A 16,855-nucleotide genomic window follows, 5' to 3' on the forward strand; every position below is an offset into this window, starting at 1 on the left:
CCTTGTATTATTCACTTGCCCACACAGATTGCTAAAATCAGCAATTTTTACAATATTATAGCATGATATTATACCCTAATTAATATTTTTTGTATTGGCGATAGATCCCATGCTTCCTACAATGCAATGTCATTGTTAAAGGTCTCCCACAGTACGGTAACTTCTGGGTACCCATGCTAGAAAATGGCCACCTTCCAAGTTATTCTGGATCACCAGGTCCCTATTGAGCTATTTAATCTCAATAAGCATTAGATTTGGCTCAGTTGTTAGCACTCTTACTTCTGCGTCAGAAGGTGTGGGCTTAAGCCCCACATGAAGCTTGTGATCTTGGCTGACACTCCAATGCACTATTGTGGGAGCATTGCAATGTTAGAGGTACCATGCTTCAGATGAGATGTTAAACTGAATTCCTATCTGCCTGTTTGGGTGGACGTTAAGTATCCTACAGCACTAGTTGAAAGGAGAAGAGAGATTTTTGTGGTATCCCAAACCCCAACAATCCCCCAAAATTATGGAATCTTGTAGCTCAGTGGTTAGAGCATTTGCCCTCCCAAGCAAGAGACCTGGGTTGGATTCCCAGCAGGGTGAAACCTTGGACAAGTTTTCTTACTCCACACACCTGATAATAATCCCTCAAGAAAAAAACAATAATAAACTGGTCACTTCAATTCACGACTGTTTGTGGGACACTGCTGTGCACAATTGGCTGCTGTGTTTCACCCACAAAGTCACAAAAATATAGTCAATTCACTTTACAGTATATTCTGTGAAACGCTTTAAGACATTTAGAAGACGTGAAAAGCGCTATATCAAATGCAAAGATTACTATATTATATATAATAAAATAAAATTGGTCATAAAAAGGATTCTCCTTTTCAAAAATTATTTTCAAAACTCCAAAGTTTGGGTTCCTAAAGTCACATACCTGTTACTCTGTGATCTTAGTGATTCGTACAGTGTCAAATTGGTCTATACATGATCCTTGGAGTCCAAGCATTCATTCATTTCTTCATTTCTGATCAGTTCAGCTTTGATCTGTAACTACCTTCTGGTGGCTTCTCCTCATTTGAAGGGCATTATATAAATGCAAATTGTTTTTTGAACCAATTGAGCCCCACAGAGACTATTCACCTTCCATGGCTCTTCTGCCAACATACTTGAGACTATGTTCCTACTGAATCTGTTCTGCGCCCTTTCCTTCCTGTGATGGGGAACCCAAAACTGAACCTAGTACTCAAACTGCAGCTAAACAATATTATACAATTTCAGCAGAACTTCTCCCCTTTTATACTCAATATGGCTATTTATGAATCTAGAAACCTATTTGCTTTCTTAATAACTCTTGTATCCCACCTATGTTCTTGGCACCTCACTGATCTGTGCACATAAATCATCTGCTCCTCCACTGCATTGTGTGCTTTATTCTTTTGTTTGTAACTCCATTCCCTATTCTTTCACCCAAAGCATTTTACCCCAAAGCAAAGTACTTATCAGCATAAAACTGCATCTTCCACATTTCCAACAATTTCTCTTTTCTTCCTGAACGCTTGTACACAATTTTCCAATCCATCCAATTTTGTGTCATTGTTGCACTTGCATTTAATCCCTCACCCCCTTATACCTGGGTCTATGTCATTTATATATATAGTATTGTAAAAAGCAATGGTTCCAGTACAGACTGCTGGGCACACCATCAGTTACATCTTGCCAGTCTGAAAAATAACCATTAATTCTCACTGTCAGCAATCTCTCTCAGCTACCCTTCCTCTCACTCCACTACCTTAACTTTAATACCCTGACCCTTAAGTCTGAATATCAATCTCTTATTTGGTAGCCTATCAAAGGCCTTTTGAAAATCCATACGCGAAACATCTGTGGCCAAACTTTTTCAAATATTGAAGGAGTGGGAGAAGGGAGTGGAGGGCTATATGAGAGGGATTAGCAGGGGTGGAGGTTCATGTGGGGTATATACACCGGCATTGATTGGGATGAATGGCCTGTTTCCGTGCTGCACCAAATATGTAATTCTATGTAAGGTGGTTAAGCACAATCTTGGCACAATCACAAAGCAATTATTTTAACTCCTCGCTCCACCCAGCACTGAAGCACACAGCAATTCAACATAATGCCTGGTTTTGAGCAGATGCTCTGTAACAAGGAGGTAGCTGAATTTTACCTCACGTCACTCATTTAGATGTTGGCAGCTCTACAAATCATAATAAATTGTAGTATTAAAAGCAAAGGGTCTATGAGTGCAAAAACCTTGAAAGCTATAATACTGAGAGATTTTAATTTAAAACATCTTAATAAGATTTCATCCACATGATTTAATTTAGCAACCACATGTATTGCAAGTCTGGTAGTAATGGGGCTCAAGTGTTAATACAAGCACGGAAAAGCACTCCTTGATGGATAATGCTAATATGTATCTTGAAATTGTCTGAACAGTCATACTTTCGTGACAAATAATTTCAATTTCAAGAGAAACAGAATTGCCATTTTATTTAAATAGTGCATTAAGGACCTGCAGTGTCCATTTGTTATCTTTAGTCTGAAAAATGGAGAACTTAATGAAAGTGAATGAGAAGATGCTGATTGAGGACAATGGCATTAAGCCCTTTTACAAACCAGGGGTCTGACATGAGTATTAATGAGCAGATTGGCTGCTCTTGTGTTATTACATGCTGGAGAGTCAGAAACTGAGCTGTTTATAATGTGATGAAACACCTTTGTCAGGGGATTTGTTGGTGACATATCAACCGTTAAGGGTTGCTGTGCGAAAAGGGTGACAACCTCTCACCAATCTCGAATTGGTTTAGCAGCAAGAAAAGAATCTCAGGATTAGGGTTCTTCCTTTGAATATGAAGGACAAGTGGACCTGCCAAACTGATAAATGCATTACAGCCCAGTTAGCATTCAATCTGCTCTCAGATAAATGCAAATGGTCCTGGGGGTGGTACAGTAGGGTTGGAGAGTAATAACGCAATGTGCTCACTCATCCATTCTCTCAGCCATTCTATATTACTATCAGTCACTGCAAATTGTGATCCAGAATATTGTGCCAGGAAAAACAATGGGATTAAGCTGTGGGCTCCTGAAAATTGCTTTCATATTTTGGGCATTCAACAGACATAGACGCTTTGCGAAGATTTTAGTGCCCTGCGGAAAATGTATTGCTGCTGCCATAAAATTGCTTTTGAACAGTTTGTCACTTATAAGTGAGGACAGAACTGCAAAGAGAGCCAGTCTTTTTAAATTTAATAGACCATTGTTTGAGCTGTGGACATCACGCAGCCTTTCCATCTACCTATTGCCATTTAAGGGAGTGTAAAGGAAACTTTGTGGCAATTTCTAAACTTCTCCAACTCCAGTAAGAAAACTTCATTCATGCTGTGCCAACATTTCATACAATGTTAAGCAGTTAATAATTATAATAATAATAATAATAATCCTTGCATTTGATATAGCGCTTTTCATGTCGGGAGGACGTCCCAAAGCGCTTCACAGAACACACTGTAAAGTGAATTGACTGTATATTTGTGGGCGAACGCGGCAGCCAATTGCGCACAGCAATGTCCCACAAACAGTCGTAGATTGAAAATGACCAATTTATTATTGTTTTGGGTTTTGGAGGGATTATTATTAGGCTCTGTGTGGAGTAAGGAAACTTGCCCAAGGTTTCGCCCTGCCTGGAATTGAACTCAGGTCTCTCGCTTGCAAAGCGAGTGCTCTAACCATTGAGCTACAGGACTCCACAATGTAAGCATTTCATGTTTTATGCAAACAGGAGTCCTTGGTTTATTTGGATTGATGGATTTTAACCCTGTAACAACCTAAATAGACTTAAGGGGTCTGAAATTTATCTTACAATATAAAATAATAACAATAATAATACTTGCATTTGATGTAGTGCTTTATCATGTCTTCGAGATAAAAATACAATACAAAGTTACATTTGTATAGCGCCTTTCACATCGGGAGGAAGTCCCAAGGCACTGGACAGTTGGGGATTTGTACCTGAGCTGGGGGTCGGTATCGGGGAGGGTGGAGGGCAGGAGGGTAGCTGAAGGTTCGGTCGAGGAGGAAGATTTTGATAAGACTGTTGTCTTAAAATGTAAAGTGTTCAGCATTTTGGAAAATTCGTAAAATTCAGCCTTAATTTGGAAATCAGTTTTCCAAGTTATTCAGGCCACAGGGGGCAGAGTTACCCTAGACACAGGAGGCAGAAGACCTAGTTATCCCATACACATGGGGCAGGGGTTAGATTTAATGAGTAAACAGAGGGCAGGTTAATAATGTAGTCTCTAAACATGAAAATTCTCACTTGTGTCCTCCAAAGGAGCTCAAAATTTGAGCACAAAGACAAAAGGGACCCGTTATTGCATTCATCCATTCCACAATTTCAACATAAGAGGTTGGTAATGTCTATCCTTTCGCCCATAAAATATAGTCAATATATTTAGTCAATACAGTATATTCCGTGAAGTGCTTTAAGACGTCTCAAAGACATGATAAGGCGCTATATCAAATGCAAGGTTTATGATTATATTATTATTTTAACACAATTGGAGCTAAAACTTGTATGAAAATTAACTCCGTGCCACAGATAGTTTCTGCATTTCTTCAAAGTTGCATTGAGGCCCCCTCCCTCACATCTTTGATAGAACCACATTGTCTGTTGTGATTCCAGGCAGGTATGAGCTTTGGGACTTAATATCCGTTCTTTTCTTGTTGACCTAAACCTATTAAATTTAGCTGCAGAGCAAACTCTCCAAATCACAATTTCTTTAATCCGCAAGTGGGTGGATTTTCAGATTGTTGCTTGTTGGTGGGTTACTGGGGGCAGAAGATAGCCATAAGCTCCTGTCATGTTATTATCTGGTCTTGAAGCTAAAGGGATAATGTAACTGTTTTACTCAATGATGATACTTGGGTGTTTTTATGTGGCATGACAACATTTTGTTGAAGTAAATTCATGAATGCGAAATACATCCCACAATCCACGACACATATTCATAACTTCACTTGAGTGTTATAAATGGGGAAGTTCTCCCATCCATAAGAACATAAGAAATGTTAGATGAAAAAAAATCAACGTCCATCTAGTTTTCCTTCCATGTTCCTGGTGGTCGCATGCACATATGTCCCGAACTACCTATGTACTATACAAAATGTTAAATTTTTTTATTTATAAATTTTTTTCAAATAAATTTGTTATTTCCGAAAAGAAAACTATCTATGTTTGAAGGAATCAACATATCCTAACTGTCTCCCTTGGGAGCCTATTCCACAGGTTCACTATTCGCTCACTGAAATAGTGTTTGCGTAGATTCGTTCCGAATTTACCCTCCTTCAATTGCAGGCCGTATCCTCTGGTTTTACTATTCTGGACAAGTTGAAACAGCCTGTAGTGATCTATATTGTTTACCCCTTTAGAATCTTAAAGACTGCAATCATGTCTTCTCTCAATCTTCTCTTTTCCAACGTGAACATGCCCAGTTTACTTAGTCACTCCTCATAGTCCAGTCCCTCCATTCCCTCAATCATTCTGTTTGCCCTCCTCTGTATCTTCTCGATTTCTCCCATATAGTTTTTGTACTTCAATGTCGAGAACTGTACCGAGTACTCTAAGTTCGGTCTCACCAATGATTTATACAGTGGCAGGATTACCCCACTATTTTGGTTTACTTTACTCACTGCCACAGAGCATTGTTGCAGGAGCTTCAATTTATTGTCAATCAGGACTGCCAGGTCCTTTTCATTGTCCGTACATATTATTTTCCTTCTGTTCAAATGATAGTCCTTCCTGGATTTTTTGTCCCCATGTGAAGTACTTTGCATTTCTCCACATTGGATTTGATCTGCCACCGATCTCCCCAATTCCCAAATATGTTCAAATCCTCTTGTAACCTATCTTGTTCAGCTTCGCAATCTACCACTTTCATTAGCTTGGTGTCATCTGCAAACTTAGCCACTGTGCTTGTGACTCCTGGTTCCAGATCATTTATAAAAATATTAAACAAAAGAGGTCCCAAAACAGACCATTGTGGAACTCTATTAGTGACATTTTCCCAGTCTGATGACATTCCCTGTGTCACCACCCTCTCTGTTTTTCCGGTCAACCAATTACGTATCCATTGTAATATACCTCCACTGATTCCTGCTTTGTTTACTTACAGTAGCAGCCTCTCAAGACAAACTGTATCAAAGGCCTTACTGAAATCCAGATATACAACATACACAGCCTTACGCTTATCAAGCTCCCTCGTCACACTATCAAAGAAAACCAGTAAATTAATTGGCAAGACCTCCATATTGATCATCATTTATGATTTTATTTCTGTCCAGGTGCTCCGTCATTTTATCCTTAATAAAAGTCTCCATAACTTTACCCACAATGGACATCAAACTTACTGGTCTCTAGTTTCCTGGGTCACTTTTGTTACCTTTCTTAAAAATAGGAGTAACATTTGCCTTTTTCCAGCCTCAGGCACCTCTCCGGTATCCAATGATTTCTGAACGATTTGTGCCAGCATTTCTTCGACTTCCTCCTTTAGATCCTTAAGGATCTTTGGGTGCAATTTATCCAGTGACTGAGATTTATTTACTTCATTTTTGCATAGCTGTTTGGCAGCTATGCTGGAAATGAATAGTGTTACAACTTTTCTCTGCAACATCCTTGAGTTCTCTTTCCAGACCCGTCTACTCCTTAGTAAAAATTGATGCAAAAACTTATTTAGCACTGTTGCAACCGTAAAGAAGAGGCATTTCTCTCAGTGTCCAGACCAACAATCCCCCAAATAAAAAATCAACCATTCACTTAATTGCTGTTTGTGACTGCTTTCAGGGCTAACTTCTGATTTCGTAGGTTACTATTGAAGTCATTTCCTATGTGTTGACCACATGTACTCTATTACAAGATCCCCAAATTAGTTTGGATGAAAAAGGTCCTTCGGCCTGGCAGGAAGCATCTCTTCTTGGACTATGTGCAGGAACCACAGCTAATGTCACTTCCTGCATGCTGCATACACACACTATATGCAGGAAGTGCCTGTGTGTGCAACATACAGGAAGTGATGTCTACGGCACTTCTTGCTCATTGAGCACATGTGCTGTAAATTACATCAGAAGTGACCTGGAAGTATTTATGATGTGGCCTCTGTGATATTAGATTCACACTATTGGTTATAATGGGGTTGCCCTGTAGCTTATTATGCAAAGTTCTTTGCAATGTTTTGGGTGGTAAAGTGTTATATCAAATGCAGACATATGATGAAAAATGGGATACTGCATACAAATAACTATAAAACGTTTGATATTTATTTAATCTTTTTTGAAACATCCCTTTATTTTATATATGTGTAATATTAACGATACTAGAAAAACTATTTGTCACTGGTTTGCAAAGTTTTGGTGCCTGTGTTCAGTTACACACAGATAAAACTCTCCTCAGTCCCAGTGAATGGGATTTTGGAGTAGGAAATATGAACACTGTTTTCTTCACCAATCACTTTACCATTGGAAGTGATTTCAATTTGCTTGCAACAATGCAAGTTGGCTCAAAAGATGGCTTGATCAATATTTTCAGGTTAACAACCCTCTCATCCCTCCCCTCATTTTAGGAAATAAATTGCAATCTTCAGAGATGCTAATTTCTCAGACTGAATGATCCTGTGATACAACTCGGTACATCATTTCTTTGCAGGAAGCTGTAGAAACACACATAAATGCTCTTTCTTCCCCATTGCCATTGCTTCCAGACTCATTACGGATTAAGCATAAAATCAATAAAACAAACACCCAAAAATAAATGTAAAAAAAGTACTGCAGTCTGCTCTGGATGTGCTGTGACGACATAGATTTTGCAGCCTCCCTCTCCCTCTCTTCTTTATGTAACAATGCCAAGGTCCAAGGGGAGAAATACACATTGTCACACATTTTTGTACTATTGTAGATAAAACAGAACCCTGCCCTTAATGTCAGAAATGGGGATACTGAAGGATTCCTTTATCTCATCAGGGAAGAGAAAACCTGCACAAAAGAAGAAAATACAACAATGTAAAAGAAATAAACCAATATAAAGGTCAAAAAAATGATATCTCATAACTGATTTGATGTGAGAATTAATACGTCTCAAACCACAATTTCTCTCCTCATTCCCTCTCCCCGTAAAATAAATAAGGAGCTCTGCTTGATGAATACAATCAAATCCCATTTGAGTAACCCTTTGAGTACTCCACTCTCTTAGGCTCTCTTGAAATGTTTTATTTAATGTCTTGGAACTAATTTTCTCTGTTAAATACACTAGATTTCAATTATTGGGCTGAAACATGTTTGGGGATGGTCTCCCATGGATCAATCAATATATTGATGGCATTTTTCATTTTCATCCCAACTTCTGTGATTCTGTCGATCTGCATTCGCTGTGAGGAACACTTTATGACCATTTGTTACCTTGTAAGAGAGGAGAAAATAAACACATTCTGTATACCTAAGAATTTATATTATCTGGAACTCCATTCCCAGGTCCCTCCGACTTGCTCTCTCTCTTCTTTCAAGGTAAATCTCTTTGACTGCGCTTTCAGTCATCTTCCCCTTCCACACCTCATCTTACCTCACTCATACCCCGCTCTTAGCTCAGGTGCCCAGTCAAGCACTTTGGGACGTCCTCCCAATGTAGAAGGCGAATGTGGTATAAAAAGGTATAAATGCATGTGTAATGAGGAAATGTGTATAGGTTTCTTAAACATATAATGAACGAGCAATGAAAGACTTTGGTTGTGAATTACATAACTAAGGACACCTGTATATATTGATCTGCACATTGTTTACACAACTTGCATTACAGACCCCACTATGAGCTCTGGATAATCATTTCCCAAAACGTAATTTAGAAAGTGTTTTTTAAAGATTTCCTTAGTGTGTAGAACCGCTTTGTAGCTTTCTCATCCACCCAAGATGTCTTTCAGATTTGTTTCCTCACTCTCTTTGCTTTCCATGTGTATACGATTCCTGCATTTCTCCTCAGAGCTGCTTCAACACTGCAGAGCCACAGGCACTGGATGCAGGTGAGAGAGTGGGCAGACATTCTGCCTGGATATCTGCCAATGCTCTGGACAACACAGCAAGAACTCTCTCTCTGACTCTTTACTTGTCACATCCCACAGCTGTGTGATGGATCTTTTCCTTTCTTTTACATGTATTGAATGCCCTTTCTTCAGCTCTGCTATTAAACAATGCAATTCCCTATCTATCGTTGTTGCTGATTGAGATACACTCACAGAATTCAGATCTGTCACTTGCAAAGAATAGGATACAGTCTGTTCTCCCTGCCACTTTTTATAATGCTAATAATCCTTGCATTTGATGTAGCACCTTATCACGTTGTTGAGATGTCTCAAAGCGCTTCACAGAATATATTGTAAAGTGGATTGACTGTGTGTTTTGTGGGCGAAATGCGGAAACCAATTGCGAACAGCAGTGTCCCACAAACAGCCGTGGATTGAGTGACCAATTTTTTTTTGAGGGATTATTACTCGCAGAAAGAGATCCATGAATCAACTATGACCTGGGTTCCTACCTACTGAAATGTGGTTGAGTAAGGAACCTTGCCTAAGGTTTCGCCCCGCCCGGCAATTGAACTCGGGTCCTCTCCCTTGCGAGGCGCGTGCTCAAACCAATACACTACAGGACTCCACTATTTTCCTTCTCTTTTATTTGTAAATCCACCGTCAGACCACTGAATCTACCTTCCACTCAGCTCCTGTGCAAAGCACTGATGTTCCACAATTTTCAGTTTGTATAAATCATAGGTACTTAATTGTGCATATAAGTGATATATTTTGTGCATTCAGTCAATTTATGCTAATCATTATTGCCTATTACTTTGTAATCATTGTTTTATGGCTTTCCAAGCAGCTACTCTACCAATGTAGTACTGGCAGCTGTCCTTTAATTTGGTGTTTTTTCCCCTCTGCAGGGTTCATCCTGTATGATACTGTTTAACCAAAAATAGTTCAGTTGGTTAGAGCGCTCCACTGTGACCTAGATGTTTGTGGGTTTAAGGCTCACACCAGAGGCCTGACATTTCCACTAGTCTTAGCTTGTGAGAGCATGTTGTGGGAGTCATCCTTTTTAGATTCTGTTCAAAACCAGCTTCTGAGGTCAGACTCAATTTCACTGCACGATCTTGAATTTTAAGATAAAATGGTCTTACAGGTAAAGATTAGGTTGAACCTTGGGCTTCTGGACTTGTAATTTAGACTGACACTCAGTCCTGACACTCAGTCCTATATTGTTGCAGGTACTGTTCTTTGCACAAGTTGTCAAGCTGACATACATTCTGATGATTCGAGTGTGGTGTTATTCTGAAGGTTAGCAAGGAGTTTGCTGGCCAACCTTCCTACACTTACATTTTAGTTTTCTATCTACAAGTTTAAAATGCACGATACATCAGTATGAAAAGCAATTTATTATATCACTTTAGTTACAGGTTGGTAACCATCAATTGAGTCCCATGGTGTGACGTTCAAGCTTCCACTGACTCACTGTCAAGCTGTTGCCTTCTGGTAAGTACCTCAGCCAGATGCGTCACTTCACACTACAATGTCTCAAAAAAAACAGTGAATTTTGTCATTCGTCAGCATTCTTGTTGATATTTGCTGTTATTCTATATTTTGAATCCTGTAGGATTTGTAAGACAAATATGAAAATTGCACAAAATTATATTTTTTTTGGTCAGTCGGGTGTTTGACATCAGTGGAAACCCATCACTATGAGTATCCGAACCAAACTGAAAGTTCCACATATGCACGCCACTAACTGGTTATGAACCAACTTTCATGTTTGCCTAGCCTTGTTGGATCGCAGATATGTCACTGTGCCTGGAATGGAATACACACTCTCTCCCTTACCTAATGCCAATGATTATTAGGTGCAGGTTGGCAAGCGCAAAGGCTTCGGGACCCCATTTAATCAGCTAAAACTGCATGGCTTACCATTGGTAGCACGATGGTAAACTTCCCACTCCTTGATCAGCTCGGACCACCCTACTCATTAGGACTTGGCTTGGAGTTAACTGGAAGAATCCCTGCTCCTAATAATATCGATTGAGGTTCATTGGTCATTTAATAACAACAATAATATTCATTGCATTTGATATAGCCATTATCATGTCTTCGAGACGTCTCAAAGCGCTTCACAGAGTATACTGTTAAGTGAATTGACTGTATATTTTGTGGGTGAAATCCCTATAAATAATAATAATAATAATAATAATAATCCTTGCATTTGATATAGCGCTTTTCACGTCGGGAGGACGTCCCAAAGCGCTTCACAGAACACACTGTAAAGTGAATTGACTGTATATTTGTGGGCGAACGCGGCAGCCAATTGCGCACAGCAATGTCCCACAAACAGTCGTAGATTGAAAATGACCAATTTATTATTGTTTTGGGTTTTGGAGGGATTATTATTAGGCTTGTGGAGTAAGGAAACTTGCCCAAGGTTTCGCCCTCCGCCTGGAATTGAACTCAGGTCTCTCACTTGCAAAGCGAGTGCTCTAACCACTGAGCTACAGGACTCCATTTAAAGTCCATTTAAGTTGAATATTCATTCTGCTATGGATATGTCTTCACAAGAGACGGTCTTGCATTCTCAGGCAAAGCTGAAGATTGCTGCAGTTAATCCTTGCTATTGTGAATCATTTTTTTTCTCAACAACATTGAGCTTTCTCAGTGAATTGAGCACCTGGCAGGCTTTGTGATGAAGCACACAATTTGATTCCGCTACTTAAAGGAAGTGTTATTTGAAGTGTAGCCATTCTTTTGCAGGATGAGCCAGTTGGGGAGATCAGATATCAGTGCAAAACTCTCAGTGAGATCCCAATAAAAATTGTGTATGACTCACTGGTATGATTCTTGCAGAGTTGGAGTGAGGGCAGAGAATTTAGTTTCTGGCAGTTTCACACTTTAAGCAGGAGAGTTTGTGACAGAGGATATTAAGTGATGGTTTATTTGTGCCCGAGATAGTCAAGGAATTGGCTGCTGTTCCTCTTTAGTTTAATCTGTATCTGGTTATGAACCAACTTCCATATTTACCTATCCCTCATTGGGACTTATATTAATAATCCTTGCATTTGATGTAGGACCTTATCACGTCATTGAGATGTATACTGTAAAGTGAATTGACTGTATATTTTGTGGCCAAATGCGGCACCAATTGTACACAGCAGTGGCCCCTACTTGCTGACAGGAAAACAGAGGCATGTGGACTAAGCAAACTTGCCTAAGGCTTTTCCCCGACTTGAGCTCATAGTTCAGGATGGCACTGCAGTACTGGGAGAAGTGCTGCATTGTTGGAGGAAGTTTCCTTTGGATAAAATGTTAAATAAAGGCCTGTTTTGCCTGATCAGGTGGACATCAAAGATCCCAAGACACAATTTGGAAAATGAAGGGTGTTTCTCCCAGTGTTCTGGCCAGTAAATGCTGCTGCATTCGCATGCAAATATAGTCAATACTTGACGCCAATTACCTGCAAAGTATTCTGAGAGGTTCCTAAGTTATAGACATTTGTTTGTAACTTATCTCTGGGCAACATTGGCAGGGCTGGCATTTGTTACCCATCCATGTTGTTCTGAGAAGGTTGTGGTGGGGCATGTTTCTTATTCTACTGGAGAGCAGCATCTTGGGATGTCCTCCTGACGTAAAAGACGCTATACAAATGTAATTTGTAGTTGTTGTCCATCTTGCCATGTTGCTCCTACAATGGTGTTCGAATCTTTCTGAATTGCTTGCTAGTCCATATTTGATAGTATTAAGATTCAAAAACTTAACGTAGGACTCGAATCACATGTAGGTTAAATTGGATAAGAGTGGCAATCCCTACTCTTTCCTGGTCCTCTCTTATGTTCCTCCTTTTAAATGTTTACCAGGCTCACTTTTGTACGTTCTTGTAGTCCAACCCTCAACAGCCTTTTGTGGCAAAAGCAGTCCATATTCAGTATTTACATCTATATTGTTTTAATTTTGGATATAGGTCATTTTGCCTTTGCCAGAGCAACTCTGTTTAAAAGGTAGGGAGGGCGATAGATTCTTTTGGTTGCTGTATAAATTTTAAATGAAAATTTTTACACGTTTTAGTATCAATCTATTCTACTCAATTGGCATACACAGCCAGCCTGGCTCGGAAGGGAAGACCAGACACTGGGGGAAGGAACTTCTCCCAATCATTTTGTGTTAACCCTGTAAGTTAAAGCCCTAACAGGTAGGGTCATTCTAGCTGGACAAACAGCAGGAAAGCTTGCCAGACAGTGATATCAATGGCAAGCTATGGTGTTTTAGCTGGTAATACTCCAACAGTACCTCAACGCACACTCTGGGGTCCCCAAGCCTTGGTTTTTGACAACCTGCGCCTGATACTTTCCGCAATTAGGTACACAGAATGCATTCCTCCAGGGAGAGAGTGCATGTTCCATTCCAATAAATATCTCAGGAATTTTCATATGTCGGTGGGATGCATCGAATTCTGTTTGGTTTGGATAGTCTTTTTTTTTGGCCCCCCCCAAAAAAAAATCTATTCAGGGAAATGCGCACCTGCAAATTTGACATTTCTTCATTTGAAATACAAGCTATTTGAAGGAGCACATGAAAAACACATCTAGAATTTCCTTGTAGTGGTTTTACAAGCAAGGCCAACAAGCAGGGAGTTGGCAGAGTCAAGCCTGGATGTTATGAAAGCGTGTATGAGGGTCTCGGCGGCCTGCGGTGTGAGACAGTGGTGGAACCGGGTGACATTGCGGAAACGGGGGAAGGCAGAGCGGGTCATGGCACGGATGTGGGATAGAAAGGATAGTTGATGGTCAAACAAGAAGCCAAGGTTCCGGACTGGCTCAGTGAGGTGGAGCGTACATCCTTGGATGGTGATGCTGTCAGCGCCTGAGGTGTGGAGGCGCTGACGGGACCCAATCAGGAGAGCCTCGGTCTTGTTGAAGTTCAGCTGTAGAAAGTATCTCTCATCCAGGACTTGATGTCTGACAGACATTCTGTCAGGACAGCAGTGGCTCTGTTGCTCCCCCCACCCCCCCTCAAGTAATGTTTGTCTGTTGAACGTTAACCAGCAGGAGTTATTACATTTTAGCAATGCAGCGACCAGCCTACCTAATTTGTAGGTAAAATGTTCCTCAGGTAATATTACAAGCAGCATCTATTAAAGCTGGGTTTAAAACTGGAGTCCAGTGGACGATGAAAACATGACATTTATTGAACTTGTGGGATTCAGTAAGTTGTCAGTGATTGGCCTGTGCTGAAGCTTTGTTTGAAGGCTTGTGTGAAGCTTTTGTCAAAAAAAGTAAGCAGCACTGACATGTGATATCCTCAGTGGGTTTAGGCTGAACTTCGCTGGAGAAGCACAAAGGCAAGATGTATTAGATACTGAGTTCTGTTCCTTCACCTCTTGACTGTTGTACGTTCAGACATGTAATCCAGTTGTCACTATACTTTCTGGTTGTTTCAGACTATAGCTCAGCATTAGTATTCTTAAGATCTGCTATTATTGCCAGGCTTTGATAAAGAATTGCATTCAAGAGCATAAGCTTCTTGATGTTTTGGCATTTGTCTTCTATTTCTAAGGAAGCGTACTGTACACTGCTTAGTTGTTTTTCACACAAATAATAAATGTGACAATTTGTGTTCTTTAACACACTGGAACATTCTATTCTGCCACGCTGTACTACGGCTAATCCATAAAGCATTCAAAAAGCTTTTCATTCAAAATTCATCACAGTTTGGAATGAAAATCCTGCACTATTTATGTATAAACCAGAGGCAATAATACATACTGTGTCCAAGATAACACCTAGAGAGTAATGAGAAAAGTGTCCTTTATAAATCACTGGATATTGTTGTGTATAGAAAGGATTTTCATGGCTTGATTTTAAACTTTTGCTCTTTATGGGATTAAAATTCCAACATATCCCAATGGACAGGAATTTGGTTTAACCTCTTAGGAAACTACATGAAATTTTGCCCACGATATACACAGCCAAATAAGTTTTCAGCATATCCTGTGAAGCGCTTTGAGACGTCTCGAAGACATGATAAGGCGCTATATCAAAAGCAAGGATTATTATTATTATTGCCACAGTCTAATATCACCTTACACAGTGCTAGATAGACATTTAAAATGGAGTAATTTGCAGGGATAATAACTACTTTTATATCAAGCCTTCTGTTGGAACTTTGAATTCATATCTAGACAGTCCGATGCGATGGTGGAGAAGCATTGAATTACACGACATTGCATTGTCAGAGGTAACATTCTTTTCTTATGAATATGGCAAAAATGACTGATGGGATTCCCTTTACCAGTATTCAAGAAGTGAAATAGTGGTGAGATTAAAAACTGCAATAAGCTGAGGCCACATGCTGTTTGTTTTATGACACTTATGGGTATTGATAGTTTCTGAGCTAATCTGCAGGAACACAATCTGCACTTACATAGAAAAGAAGACATGTTTATAATAAATAATAATCCTTGCATTTGATGTAGCACCTTCAAGTCTGAAAGATGTCTCGAAGCGTGACTGGGGGATTGTTGACCAGAACGCTGGGAGAAGATCCCTTTTAAGATTAATAATAAATAAACTATTTAATAAGATTATGCTTTTTCGTCAACCATACCTTGCAGGTTTCATAGAATTGTTCCCAGTTACTTTAAGGCTCTGCCATGAAGTTTAAAATAACATTTTTTAAAAAAATTTAAAATCATTCTGTATATTGTCATAAATCTGCATGTTCATATTCTACAGAATAGGCTGATCTTTACACACAGCAATTCTGGCATACAAGGGACAGTGCACATTTATTATCCTTGGAGCAATAAGCAGGAATTGTCCCAAAAATTCATCCAGAGTGGCAGGTGACAGGAGATCATTTATGAACTGGTGGAAATTATTGAAAATTATTGTTTTTCATTACATCAAGGCTTGACTATGCAAACTGCTTCTTGTCGGCCTCCCCAATTCCTCCCTCGAAGCGTTCTAAATGCTGCAACAAATCTTTGTAAAAGCAAATAAAGCAGATTTCTTCTCTGAAAAGATATGTGATGGATTTCATGCAATAAGATTAATACACCTAATTTATAATATCTAAAGACTAAGAGATACGTGAATATGTTTTAAGGTTTGAATTCAATGAATTATAAGGCTATAATTTAGTTAAGGAATTCTGATGACATGAACCACCACAATGCAGGTCTAGCAGTTTATAAAGATCTCGGAAAACCCCCCAAATTAAATTGAAGCTTTTACCTCCCTTCCCATGCCTGTTGTAGGCCTTTTATAAAGCAGTTAGTGAAAGTGACTTGCTCTGTCAAAGAGCCGGCACAGATTCGATGGGCCGAATGGCCTCCTTCTGTGCCGTAACATTCTATGAATCATAGATTCCAGTGTAAAGGTGCATTGTTTATGGCTTCCTCACTAAATGAGAACACATATATAATACACACCTGATAATATATTTGCTGCTTATTTTGTCTCATGTTTTGTGTATGAAATATTATAGATTGCATGCATTCCTTATCATGACTTTATAACTGAAGGAATCGAACAGATAGACTAGTTAAGAATAATTTTTATGGAAGTAGATGAATTCATCTTGCATTTGATACAGCACCTTCTCGAGTTGTTGTCATGATTATCATGAAACACACCACACTTGACCCCATCCCCACCCCTCTCCTTACCTCCCAGCTCCACCTCCTCGCCTCTTTACGCTCCGACACCATCAATCTTTCCCTGTCATCTGGCACCTTTCCCATCCCCCTAAAAACAACTATAATCACTCTTATCTTGAAAAAA

This window comes from Callorhinchus milii, unplaced genomic scaffold, assembly GCF_018977255.1.
Source record: "Callorhinchus milii isolate IMCB2004 unplaced genomic scaffold, IMCB_Cmil_1.0 Scaffold2, whole genome shotgun sequence".
Lineage (NCBI taxonomy): Eukaryota > Metazoa > Chordata > Chondrichthyes > Chimaeriformes > Callorhinchidae > Callorhinchus > Callorhinchus milii.